This window comes from Coenobita brevimanus, chromosome 13 (assembly GCF_032717465.1).
Source record: "Coenobita brevimanus isolate Jiangsu-jjx chromosome 13, ASM3271746v2, whole genome shotgun sequence".
Lineage (NCBI taxonomy): Eukaryota > Metazoa > Arthropoda > Malacostraca > Decapoda > Coenobitidae > Coenobita > Coenobita brevimanus.
The window spans coordinates 24,767,979-24,781,651 of NC_136966.1; the positions used below are offsets into that span (position 1 = coordinate 24,767,979).

Below are 13,673 nucleotides of genomic sequence, written 5' to 3' on the forward strand. Positions count from 1 at the left end.
TGCTAGCCCCTGAGAGTATATATATATATATATATATATATATATATATATATATATATATATATATATATATATATATATATATATATATATATATATATATCCTACATTGCTCCATAAGGAGCGTAGGAGCCCGGGGCTAAGCAGTTGGTCCCGACATTTAAAATGAGAGTGACCAGCCTCACTCATCCCTGAGTGGCATTACATGAGCAATCAACCCCAACCATCCCTTGGATATAAACCTTCGCCGGCTAAATCAGATTGGAGCGCCATAATTGCTGACTAAACCACTAGGCGCCAAAATTTGGTTATATGGTTACCACCCAGCGTAGTAAATGGTTTCCTGGTGTACAGGAAACATTTGGCTTGTCAATCAGTGTCGAGTCACCCATAGGCAGGAGGAAGAGGAAAGAAAGAAAGAAAGAAAGACGGAGAGGATGGAAGAAAAGAAGAATGGAGGATAGGAAAGGGTAGACACCTGAGAGCAGCACTACATCGAGTGAATGGATGATGAGCGCCCCCACCCACCACAAGCTATATATACACACACACACACACACACACACACACACACACACACATATATCTATCTATCTATCTATATATATATATATATATATATATATATGTGTGTGTGTGTGTGTGTGTGTATATATATATATTATATATATATATATATATATATATATATATATATATATATATATATATATATATATATATATATATATATATATATATATATATATATATATATATCCGCTCATGTGTAGAGTACAACTCTCATGTGTGGGGAGGCTCCCCACATACAGCTCTTCTCAATAGGGTGGAGTCAAAGGCTATTCGTCTCATTAACTCTCCTCCTCTTACTGGCTCCCTTCAACCTTCGTTTCTTCACCGCACAGTTGCATCTTTATCTCTTTTCTGTCGCCACTTCAATGGTCACTGCTCCTCTGAACTGTCTGCTTGTATTCCTCCACTTCTCCGACGGGCGTCTTGCACCCGTCTAACAGCAATTCTGTCCAACTCTCTAATGCAAGAGTTAACCGTTACTCCCAGTCCTTTATTTATGCAACAGGTCAACTCTGGAACTGTCTCCCTCTGTCTGTATTTCCTGCTAGCTATGATCTCCAGGCTTTCAAACGCAGTGTGTCCAGGCATCTCAAAATTATCGGATATTGAATTTGGATCTTTCTTGTATTTTGTTTTTCTCTTGGAAGGAACGGTTAATGCAGGTTCGTGGCCTTTGGTTCCTTCTTCTTAGAATACATAAATATATATATATATATATATATATATATATATATATATATATATATATATATATATATATATACATACATATTGAAACTAACCACAGGAGAAATGAAAGGAGCGACAGTGAGTACTTTCGTATATTACATCTTCAGACAGAGTGAGACAGAAACGTAAAGGGTAGAGGTCTTTTATGCACACCCGCAGCAGGTAGTGGCACACAGAACAATGGTTGACTTGAATTTTTACATGCGGATTAACTTAGGGTCACCTGCAGCAGGGAGTGGAACACAACAAAGGATGACCTGAATCTAAAAATGCACGTGACAAAGGAGGAGGGAGCAGGAGGGGAGGAAAGGGGAGTGGGAGGGAGGGGGAAGGGGAGAGGGAGGAGGGAGGAGGGGATAAATACTGTTGCTTAACTTAAGACCTAGAGGATTAATGCTTGGTGTGTCCCACACAGGCGTGACTACACCACCAGGAGATGACAGGGAACAATCACGTGTTAGTCTGGGGGATACTGCTTTAAAATTAATTCAGTTAACAATTTATCACACTTAAAATGACCATAGCTCATGTTTACATTCTTTTCATATGTACCTAAGAGCATATATGTACCTAAGAGCATATAGAATTTCAGACCCAGAATTTTAGATGATGAACTAAAAATGATTCAGAGTATTGGAAAGAAGCTAAAATATCCACAAAGCATACTAACTCAGTGCCACAATACAACCAAGAAACGATTCCTTGAAGGGAAAACTAATAAGCCTGATCGCCAGAACATTCAAAGAACCCTTGTCCTCCCCTTCCATGAAAATTTTCTTGATGTTGTTCACATACTGAGGAAACTCAATGTACAAGTAGTTTTCAAATATGAGAACACCATCAAAAAAACCCTCATCAAGAACAGCCCTTTCAGTAATTCAGGCGTTTTTTACAAAATCCCGTGTAAAAGCTGTAACAAATTTTACATAGGACAATCTGGAAAAGATTTGGAAACTAGAATCTCACAACATAAATACAGTGTAAGAACAGCCCAACAGAGTAGTGGTTTATTTCAGCACAAAGCATCCAGTGATCACCATATTGACTGGACAGGCGCCAAGATTCTAGCAAGATCAAAAAGCTTAGATGAAAGAAATGTAATAGAATCTTGTCTAATTTCTGACACATATGAAAAGAATGTAAACATGAGCTATGGTCATTTTAAGTGTGATAAATTGTTAACTGAATTAATTTTAAAGCAGTATCCCCCAGACTAACACGTGATTGTTCCCTGTCATCTCCTGGTGGTGTAGTCACACCTGTGTGGGACACACCAAGCATTGATCCTCTAGGTCTTAAGTTAAGCAGCAGTATTTATCCCCTCCTCCCTTTCCCCTTCCCCCTCCCTCCCACTCCCCTTTCCTCCCCTCCTACTCCCTCCTCCTTTGTCACGTGCATTTTTAGATTCAGGTCATCCTTTGTTGTGTTCCACTCCCTGCTGCAGGTGACCCTAAGTTAATCCGCATGTAAAAATTCAAGTCAACCATTGTTCTGTGTGCCACTACCTGCTGCGGGTGTGCATAAAAGACCTCTACCCTTTACGTTTCTGTCTCACTCTGTCTGAAGATGTAATAAATTAAAGTACTCACTGTCGCTCCTTTCATTTCTCCTGTGGTTAGTTTGGATACATATCTTCACGGTGAAGTGAAGTCTCTGCAATATATATATATATATATATATATATATATATATATATATATATATATATATATATATAAGAATACCAGGGCTTGAATAAACATCGTCATCATCTTTATTTATTTTGCTGACGTTCCGGTATCCAGTAGAAAAGTATAATTATACACGAAGCGGTGCCAAGCCAAAGCAAACCCGTACCTGGCAGTCATTTTAGTGCTGACGTATAAACACAAGGTATCTAGTCAACGATGTCACATATCAAATTTTGAGTAAATCGAGCGAAAATAGACGATTTTATGCTCATTTGAAATTATAGGCCTGACCCACCTGACATTGACCCTCCCACCCCTAACTAGGGGAGTGACCCCTTTGATGTAATGAGACATGTTATATGATGCAGATTTGAAAGATGCACCTTGAGGTTTTATCTTCATGTCGATATGACAAATTTGAAAGGAGTTATGACGATAAATAAGATTTTCAAATTTTTTGGGGGGCCTACAGCTTGGTCCTTGGCCCGATTTGGCCCCAAATTTAATCAGGTGATCAGAAGGTCATAGCCCATCATCCCTGTAATTTTAGTCAAAGTCGCACCTGTAGTTTTCGCGTAAAGTTGTTGACAGACAGACAGACAGATAAACTGAGTGAAAACAATACCCGTCCACGAGCCCCTCAGGGGCTAGCACAGGTAATTATAATATGACATAATTATACGCCCATACAGGCTCTTTTGTGCACACCATACTGTATGGACTTAAAGTTATGACATCATTTTTCATTCGCTATTTTAACATATCAAGTTGTAGTGAGTCATATTTATTTTATGCATTTTTTTAAATTGCCGAAGTTCAGAGTAGTTTACCCTATTATATTGTATGCACTTTTTCTTAGCCTTTAATTATTTCTGGTCATTTTAAGCTTGACGTATTTTCTCTTGCCGTAACAAGAATGTTACCAGTAATTATCCAATGTAGTTCATCCCGCATATGATTACTGTCCGTTTTTTCATTTACCAACTTTCTTGCTTAGATTTGGTGTTCACTATTGGGGTTTCAGCTCTCCTTTATTTTGAAGAAACAGTGTTTTAATGAGTGTTTACGGACATCTATTTTAAATTTAATTTTAAAAGTAGTCGTAGTTCTACAATGTCTGCTTTTTATGATTCTAGGCTCTGAAGATGGTACATGTTATATACCGAAACGTTAGCCAAATAAATAAAGATGATGATGGTGTTTATTCAGACCATGGTATTCCTTTTTATTATTAGTCTGTGCTTTCCCGGCAACCAATCCGTAGCCGATATATATATATATATATATATATATATATATATATATATATATATATATATATGGAGCCTCTGTGGTACAGTGGTAAAATGTGCGTTTTTGTACACTTAAGGACGAGGGTTCGCTCCCCGCCAGGGTAATAAACTCTGGGATCGTTCTTCTGGCCACGTACTGCATTGGCGGACACAAGGGGTGCTGTGGTTGAACCAGTGTCACATACTATAAAGTATGCTTGCACCCAGTCGGCTTGCACGGGCCAATTACACTTTGTTCACAGACTACACACACATCCAAAGCCACTCCATCACTACAATTACACTTACAAGCACTTCTCACCCCACATACAATCTCTACCAGACAGCCTAAGCCACTTGGTAGAGATACATTGGCTGCATCGTCCCCACTTTGGTCGGGATAGGCTGGTCCTGCAGGGGACACTCAAACGGCTGATGAGATGAGATACTATATATATATATATATATATATATATATATATATATATATATATATAGATAGATATATATATATAAAGTAATTCCTCCAATATCCGATGTAATAGAGCCAAAGGCATGTCCGAATAGTGATCCTGTCCGGATATTGGGTCCCAGCCTCCTGGACTTGTACTTATGGATTCTATCTCAGAAAAACACCTATACAACTCCCTCTGGACATCCAGTGCACCTATTTAAACCCAAATCACACCAATAAGGGACATAAAAGACTGAAATAAATGCAAAAGAACCATAAAATGAGGTTTTAGAGGTGAGTATATACAGTATTAAACATTCTGGGTACTTATAAGTCCCTGGCTCCTGGACTGGTTTGAACCGCCAGTTTGCAGTCCACAGTTAATCCTCTGCACTCTAAATTCTAATTTCTTAACACTGCACGACACTGTAAATTCCTGTGTGTTCTAGTGGCGAGGTATTGCAATTTATTCACTGTTTATTCACAAAAAACAAGCACCTGTGGCTTGCACTGCTATGAGAATATGCTTTCGATCGGAGTTAGGCTGTGACTGTTGATGATGGCGGGGTAACAGAGTTGCCAGATCGCAACGGCCACATTACCAATCTCATTACCAAATTTAACTTTTCATTTCTAAATTCGTAAAGCTAGCATTTATTCTTCACTAATTATATATACAAGTGGAAATGCATGTAATCACTCTCCTTATAATTAACACCATGTTGATTATTTTCATGCTATGTAGGGTAGCAGATTAATCAGAGAGAGCAAACAGTCCACCATCTTCATCCTGTGTATCCTCATACATGTGAAAACTCCATTTGGTAATGCATTATTCTGATTCATTACCAAACGATTTTTTCATTACCAAATTGGCCCACACTTAGTAATGAAAAATACCAAATGGCAACCCTGACAGGGGAGGGGGGGAGGGGGGAGGAAGGAAGGGGTGAAGGGACCATGGTGTAACAGCTGTTCGGCACCAGGTGGCAATTTCAAATTATGGGTGGGAAAAAAGTCAGATTTTTAAAAAAAATTTTTTGCGGTTTTTGGCCCATTTTGGGAATATTGGATCCCAGGACGATTATGTCCGGTTAGTTGGGATGTTCGGATATTGGGCGTTCGGATATTAAAGGGGATTACTATATATATATATATATATATATATATATATATATATATATATATATATATATATATATATATATATATATATATATATATATATATATATATATATATATATATATATATATATATATATATAATAACGGCCATACCACGTTGAGTACACCGCTTCCCGTCCGATCAGCGAAGTTAAGCAACATTGGGTCTGGTTAGTACTTGGATGGGTGACCGCCTGGGAACACCAGATGCTGTTGGCATAACGTTCTCCCTACGTGTCAAGTGGGGTTGGTGGAGGATTAGTGCCCCTCCCTGTAAAACAATTAACTCTAAGCCCTTGGCCACCCCGTTTGAGATACATGGCGTCTGGCAATGAATGAATGAATATATATATATATATATATATATATATATATATATATATATATATATATATATATATATATATATATATATATATATATGGTGTGTGTGTGTGTGTATGGTAGGTGGAGGCGCTCACCATCCACTAACCTGATGTAGTGCTGCTCTAGGGTGTCTGCCCTTTCCCCTCTTCCATCCTTCTTTCCTTCCATCCTCATCTGTCTTTCTTTCCTTCATTCTCTCCTCGTCCTTTAGCCTGCGGTTGACTTCACACTCCCTCTTATGCTATTCTTTCCTTCATACTTTCCTCTTCCTTCTGCCTGTGGGTGACTCTACTGTACACTGAGTGGCAAGCCAAGTGGTTTCCTGTACACCAGGAAACCATTTACTATGTTGGTTGGTAACCATACAACCAAATTTTGGGGGCTGGTGGTTTTAGTGGGTAATTATGGCGCTCCAATCGGATTAAGCCAGTGAAGGTTTATATCCATAGGGTGGTTGGGGTTTACTGCTCACGTAATGCGACTCAGGGATGAGTGAGGCTGGCCACTCTCATCTTTAATGTCAGGACCAATTTGCCTAGCCCCGGGCTCCTATGCTTCTCATAGGGTAACGTAGGCTTGGATGATGAATGAATATATATAAATATCGTTTTCGTTTTCGTTTTCGTTTTTAAAGGTTCCAACATGCTTGCATGTGTCGGCCTTGGTCACCTAATGGCGGCTCTCCACGCTGCACGATCCATTGCAGCCTCCCTGTTCAGTCCCTTAACCCTAAGGTCACACTTAATGACCTCGTCCCATGTCTTTCTCGGTCTACCCCTCATAACCCCACCCCCAATATTAACACTTCTCACCTTCCTCACCCAATTATCATCCCCCATCCTCTCCACATGTCCAAACCACCTCAATCTACCTCTCCTCATCACAACACCAATACACTCCAGTCCCATCCTACCTCTCAACTCTTCCATTGTAAACCCAGCCCCTCCAGGCCTTGGACGCAGGGACGCACTGCACATCCACCTAATCATTGTCATTTCTGTACGTCTGAGCCGGCGAATGTCTTCCTCCTTCACTGCCCAGGTCTCACTGCCATACAGCATTACACTCCTAACACATGCTGCATACAAAGACCCCTTAGCGTGTAGGGAGAGCCCTCTCAATGTCAGGAGAGGCAAGAGCTCCCTGAACTTCTTCCAACCACTTCTCACCCTAGCCACAGAGCTAGCTCCAGACCCACCTCCAGCACACAACATGTCTCCCAAATAACAAAACTCTTCCACACACTCAAGAGATTCACCAGCAAGTTCAATCCTTTCACGTCTGACGATCTCCACCTGCTCACCCCGGCAAGCCGTACACATAAAATCAGCATTATCTCGCAGTCTACCTCTGATACCACTACATCTCTTATGCACCCATTTATCACACACACCGCACAAGATGGAATTACTTCCCACGCCCTTGTGGCAAACTGCACATGGCCACTCTCCCTCGTCTTTGACAGTACCGCCACCAACCCTAGATATCATCACTTTCGTTTTATCTGCATTTACCCTTAAACCTTTTTGCCCCATACCATCTCTCCACTTCCTAAACCTTTCTTCCGCCTCCCTTTCATTCTCTGCAAATCATCAGCATACAACAACTCCCACGGGAGTCCGTTTCTAAAGTCACGTGAAAGGGCTTCAAGTACCATGATAAACAACATGGGACTCAAGACTGACCCCTGATGCACACCAACATTCACGGAAAACTCATCACTCAAATCTCCATTCACTCTCACCTGGGTGTGAGCACCCACATACATGGCCATAACCACCCTAACCAGCCACTCCTCCAAGCCAAGCTTTCTCATTGCCCACTTCACCACCTCTCTAGGGACTCTGTCAAAGGCCTTTTCCAAATCAACAAAAACAAAATAAAGATCCCTTCTCCTACCAATATATTTTTCCTGAAGCTGTTGAACAATGAATATGGCATCAGTGGTCCCCCTACCTGGCATAAACCCAAACTGCATCTCATCAATATTCACTCTTTCTCTAATCATACCTTCTAAAACTCTCTCCATTACCTTCATTATCTGATCTAAAAGCTTTATACCTCTATAATTTCCTCTTTCCAGGGCATCACCCTTCCCTTTATACACATTTACAATTACACTCTTCAGCCAATCCTCTGGGACAACACACTCATAAATAATCCTATTTATCAGGTCAGTGACTAAACTCACCCCTATATCGCCTGAGGCCTTCAACATTTCGGCAGTCAGCCCAGACACACATGCTGCCTTCCCCACCCTCATCCTGCCTATTGTCTCACTCACAGTAGCAGTATCAATCAAAGGCCAAGGGCCAGACACTGGATCTGCTGGCTCCAAACCTTCCCTGTCCCAGTCAAACTCCTCATTCAACAACCGGTTATAATGCTCTCTCCATGCATCTTTAATATCCTCACTGTTCACCACTACCCTTCCTTCATCATTCTTCACACACTGCTCCCCTATGATATCCCGATTATCCCTCTTCACCTGACCTGCCACCCTAAATATATTTTTCCTTTCCCCATGATTTAGGTTATCAAGTAATTGTCTCTGTGACTCAGACTTTGCCCTGTATACCTCTCTCCTAGCCCTACGCTTGGCAGCCAAATATTTCTCTTTGCTACCACCCTTCTTCCATTCCCGGAAAAGCCTTCTTTTCTCCTTAATTGCAGCTTCTACACCCTCATCCCACCACCAAGTTACTTTATGTCTTGGTGGTCCTCTTGTCCAGCTGCATGTTACATCAGTAACTCTCAAGAAATTGTTCTTGAGGGCTCTGTACTGTTCATTAACGCCTCTGTCTACAGCTCCCTGTTCAGCCACCACTCTCAACTCGCTATAGAAGGCATCCCTTACTACTTGGTTTTTCAGCTTCCATATTTTCCTCCTAGGTGCATAAGTCCTCTTTTTCATCACTTGTTCTTTAAGCACCATATCACAAATCAATAGTTTGTGCTGCTGCACACACTCCTCACTTCCTATAACTTTAACATCCCTCACTAACCTCCTATCGGCCCTCCTAACCAGAAAATAATCTATCTGACTGCTATTTCCCCCAGACTCATACGTAATTAACCTACTGTCTCTTTTCCTAAAATATGTGTTGCACACAATCATGTCCGTTGCCTCCCCAAACTCAAGTATCCTTTCCCCTTCTGCATTCCTTAGACCATATGCACATCCCCCATGCACTCCTTCATAACCTTGTGCTGCTTCACCTACATGACCATTTAAGTCCCCTCCCAAAATCACTATCTCATCATCCCGCATACCACCCACTACACGTATTAAATAATCCCAAAATCTATCTTTCTCTGATTCATCCAATCCCGCCTGTGGAGCATATGCCGATATAATCACAGCTATCTTTCTTCCCAACAGAATTTTCACTACCAATATCCTATCGCTTACTCTCAAAACATTCATAACATATTCCACCCATTTCTCTGCAACCGTCACACCAACACCTCCATATCCGTCTGTTCCCCCATGCCAAAACAACTTATAGCAACAGTCCTTCCCAACAATCTTTCTGGCTGATCCACCCCTGTACCGGACCTCCTGCAAACACGCCACATCCACCCACCTCCTACTGAATGCCTCAACGACTTCCCCTGCTCTTCCCCTCAAACTTCCCACATTCCATGAACCCACCCTCATCCCCATGGGTGATTTACTGTCCTCAGGCTTGCTTTGAAACCTTTTTTGTTTTGTCATCTTCAGTATTAATAAATGGGGACAGACACAGCACAGGTCCCACTCACTGCACTATCCCAGGTCCAGGCAATGGATCTGGGACCCCTAGCCTACCAGTGGCTGTGGTAGTGGCCTCGGGGCACCCTGCCAGGACAGCTGCAGGGACACCCTCCTAGCGCGTCTTGGCACTGCAACTATCCCTCCATTATACGCCCACTGATAGGGCAGCCTCCTGGGGCACTACTCCCAGGTTCGGGCCCCCTCTCTATTGAGCGGAAGCGGCAGCCTGCGAACCGCAATGCCCTGTACCCTCTAGCACAGGCCCGAGCCCCATCTCGCCCTGGATCCATGATCTATGCCGGCGGAACCCCCGCCACGCCTCCCCCCAGAAGTCCGCCACTAGGTAGCGAGGGCAAAGTTTTCTGGCCGCATGCCCTTGCTGGCGCCAACCCCTGTAACGTAGTGGGATACGTTGTGTGAAATGTAAAGTGCATGTGGTGTAGTGCATAGATAGTTAGAGGAAATGTTTGGGAGAGTATGCTGGTCTATATATATATATATATATATATATAAATAGTTGTTTTTGTTATTTATTAATACATTGATGTAACTCTAAAGTTAATATTTTGGCAATTATAAAAAGAGTAGTTTTAAAAAATATCCGACTTGTTCCAGGAAACTTCAAAACTATTTCTTTGATGTACCAAACCCATTTGGGAAATGTTAGTTTCATTTGTGGAAATACTAGGCCCGTTGGGAAATGCTTGACTCATTCAACAAAATACTAGGCTTCTTCGTGAAAATATTAGAGTCGATCGGTTATATGGCTAAACAGTTCTGAATTTGCCTTGGATATTAAAGGACTCATCTCTCGATTTATTCGATTTCTCAAAAGCCTGACACGTTAGGGGAGACTCCCGTCATGTTTCGTGAAATAGGCTACTGGACTCTTTATTTGAAAGTAGATTAACTCTAGAAAGACTGGACTCGTTCTAGGAAACACTTGAGTATTCGGGAAGCAGAACAACAAGTCTTGTCCAAGGAAAGACTTTCATTTGAGGAAATTCTAGACTTCATTGAGGAAGCAGGACACTCATTTACACAGTATGTCAACATATGATACAGATATTAGTGAACTGCATTAATCAAACATAGGACATTAATCAGTCATAGAACAGTAATCAGTTATACAGTAGAACAGGACTCAATCATAGAACAGGAATTAGTCATAGAAAAGGAAGCAGCCATAGAACATGAATTAGCCACAGAACAGTAATTAGTCAAAGAACAGTAATCATGTAAGCTTGCGGATGTTTGTTGCTTAGGCGTCATAACTCAAACGCTGCTATAATGTCATTAGATGGCGGTGCCTAGCTGCCTTCTTACCAGATCTGCTGAGGAGACTGTTTTATGTGTACAGCACACAGCATAGTCATGACATTGGGCAACACACACACAAAAAAAATACTTTCATACCTTTCCCCTGAAAGATCGAATGGAAGACAGAGATCAGCTAGACTCAGGGAGTGTAACACAATTTGCTCCTAGTAGATCATCCAGTAGCAATGTGGAGTCTTTAAGAATAACCAGAAGTCCTTACAGTATATATGCGGGCCTAAATTTCACATTATGGTGGCAGCGAGGTCAAGAATACACCTTATTTCAAGTCTCTCCACTGCCAGATTCAATAATGTAAACCAACTGTCTGTCGTCTGTCGCCAAGCCTGGCTGTCATAGAATCTGTCTGTCATCGAGCCAGTCTTGTCTGTCATCGAGCCAACGTGACACAGAACCTATTTGTCATCAAACCCGTCTGTCATCGAGCCAGTCTGTTATCTAGCCCGTTTGTCATTGAGCCTGTCTGTCATGGAGCCAGTCAATCACCAAGTCTGCCCGTTACCAAGCATGTCTGTCGCCATGCTTGTCTGTCACCAAACCTATTTGGCTTTTCATCCCGACCATGATTCTGATTATTGTCGAACCTCCACTGACCCGGTGACCTGCAACTCGCCCTCATCACCTCCCACCAGCTATCAGTATCAACTCACACCACACCCTACGTCATATGCTGTATAAGTAAGTGGTGAGTTAGAACCATTCAGTAAGGAGTTTATTCTGTTATCTACGGACCAGTAAACTTTATACAATATTTTGCTTTTTTTCTCTTACGCGATTACATTACTATACTTAAAACAACTTCCCCAGATTATTTTTCATACTCTTTATTACCTTGCACTTTGCTCATCCATATGAATACTATTTGTGTATATTATATATATATATATATATATATATATATATATATATATATATATATATATATATATATACATATATATATTGTTACGGAACAGAGAAAGATAACGTACACTTTAAGTGAGAATACTAAGAGTCACTACTGTCCCGTAAAGTTCCAGGTTCAAAACAAAAGAGTTAGGTAAAACCACAAGTCAAAGTTTAATGCTCAAACTAACAACAAAACACTCAGGACTCACAAGGATAATGTAATGGCAAATAAACAGGTTAAATATATGGTTAACTGCAATAGTCTCTATTAACACGAAATTAGCAAGAGTAAATTTATCTAAGTCAGCCCTGATAAAATGAGATACCAGATAATACTCCATGAATGCCAGATAAATTATTACAGATACAAACTATTATCAAAAATGACTGACATAAAACCCAACATCAATCAAAAACCTCACTAGGCCCAAGAACTAACCTTATGCTACACAGTACAAGAAAAAATGCAATAACACTTATACTCAAATTACACACAGCTGCTAGATGTTTGGAGATTTCTTGAGCACTCACAATAATAATATCTGTACAGGGGAGGACAGAGATGTGAACAAAATGAGGAGCAGATCTAAGTGGCAATGATGCAGAGACTGAGCTCTTTATATAGGGGCCAGGAGAGCCTGATACAACTTGTAAGAAGGACGCGCAAATGAAGCGATGGGGACAAACAGTTGACAATCCCGCACTGAATAACAGAAAGGACGACTTACTCTACTATAACGGTAGAAGGGGGGGACTGAGGCAGAACACGCTCGTGATCAAACATGCAGCATCTGTGAGTTAAAATTACACAAAGGATGATGAAATCATAGGCTATGTAACACCTCCCCACAAAGAAAAAGAGATTTACAAAGGAAATTTCTTATTACTCTAAAACAATCTGTACATGGCATTACAGAACATGCAAATGTTTTTCCGAATGTTACAAAACATGAGATCTCCCTAGCACGTTCAGTCATAGGTACTTGCCAGTATCCCTTTAACAAATCAAACTTACTTATGTACCTAGCCTTTCCGATCTTGTCTATGCAATCTTCCACGCGAGGGAGAGGGTTAGTGTCTGTTTTGGTTATCTGATTAACACGTCTGTAGTCAATGCAAAGCCGCTGTGACCCACCTGGCTTAGGGACTAAAGTGACAGGAGAACTCCACTCGCTCTGACAGGGCTCAATCATCTTGTGGTCCAACAGGTAGCCAAGCTCCTTCTGGATGAGAGGAACTTTCACTGGGTTCACACGGTAAGGAGGCAGTTTAATTGGCTTTGCGTCTCCAACATTGACATCATGCATCAACACAGTGGTTCTTCCTGGAGTAGCACGGAACACTTGCGGGTACTCCTGCAGTAATGCCGAAAACTCCTGCCTTTCCTTGGGAGGTAGATGAGAAAGCTTAGTCTGGAGATCATTCATGATATCAGGATTCTTCCCCAAACTATCACTCAGG

The 13,673-nt window shown here is 41.2% G+C and overlaps 1 protein-coding gene and 1 non-coding gene across 2 annotated transcripts in view; both read left to right on the forward strand.

The window, feature by feature from the left end:
- LOC145415116 (carbonic anhydrase-related protein 10-like) overlaps nucleotides 1-13,673 on the forward strand; it is a 201,410-nt gene that overhangs the window by 90,451 nt on the left and 97,286 nt on the right. The window lies entirely within an intron of this gene.
- On the forward strand, nucleotides 5,964-6,082 carry LOC145417183 (5S ribosomal RNA). Its single transcript, XR_013900434.1, has one exon. It is a non-coding gene; the product is annotated as a 5S ribosomal RNA (ribosomal RNA).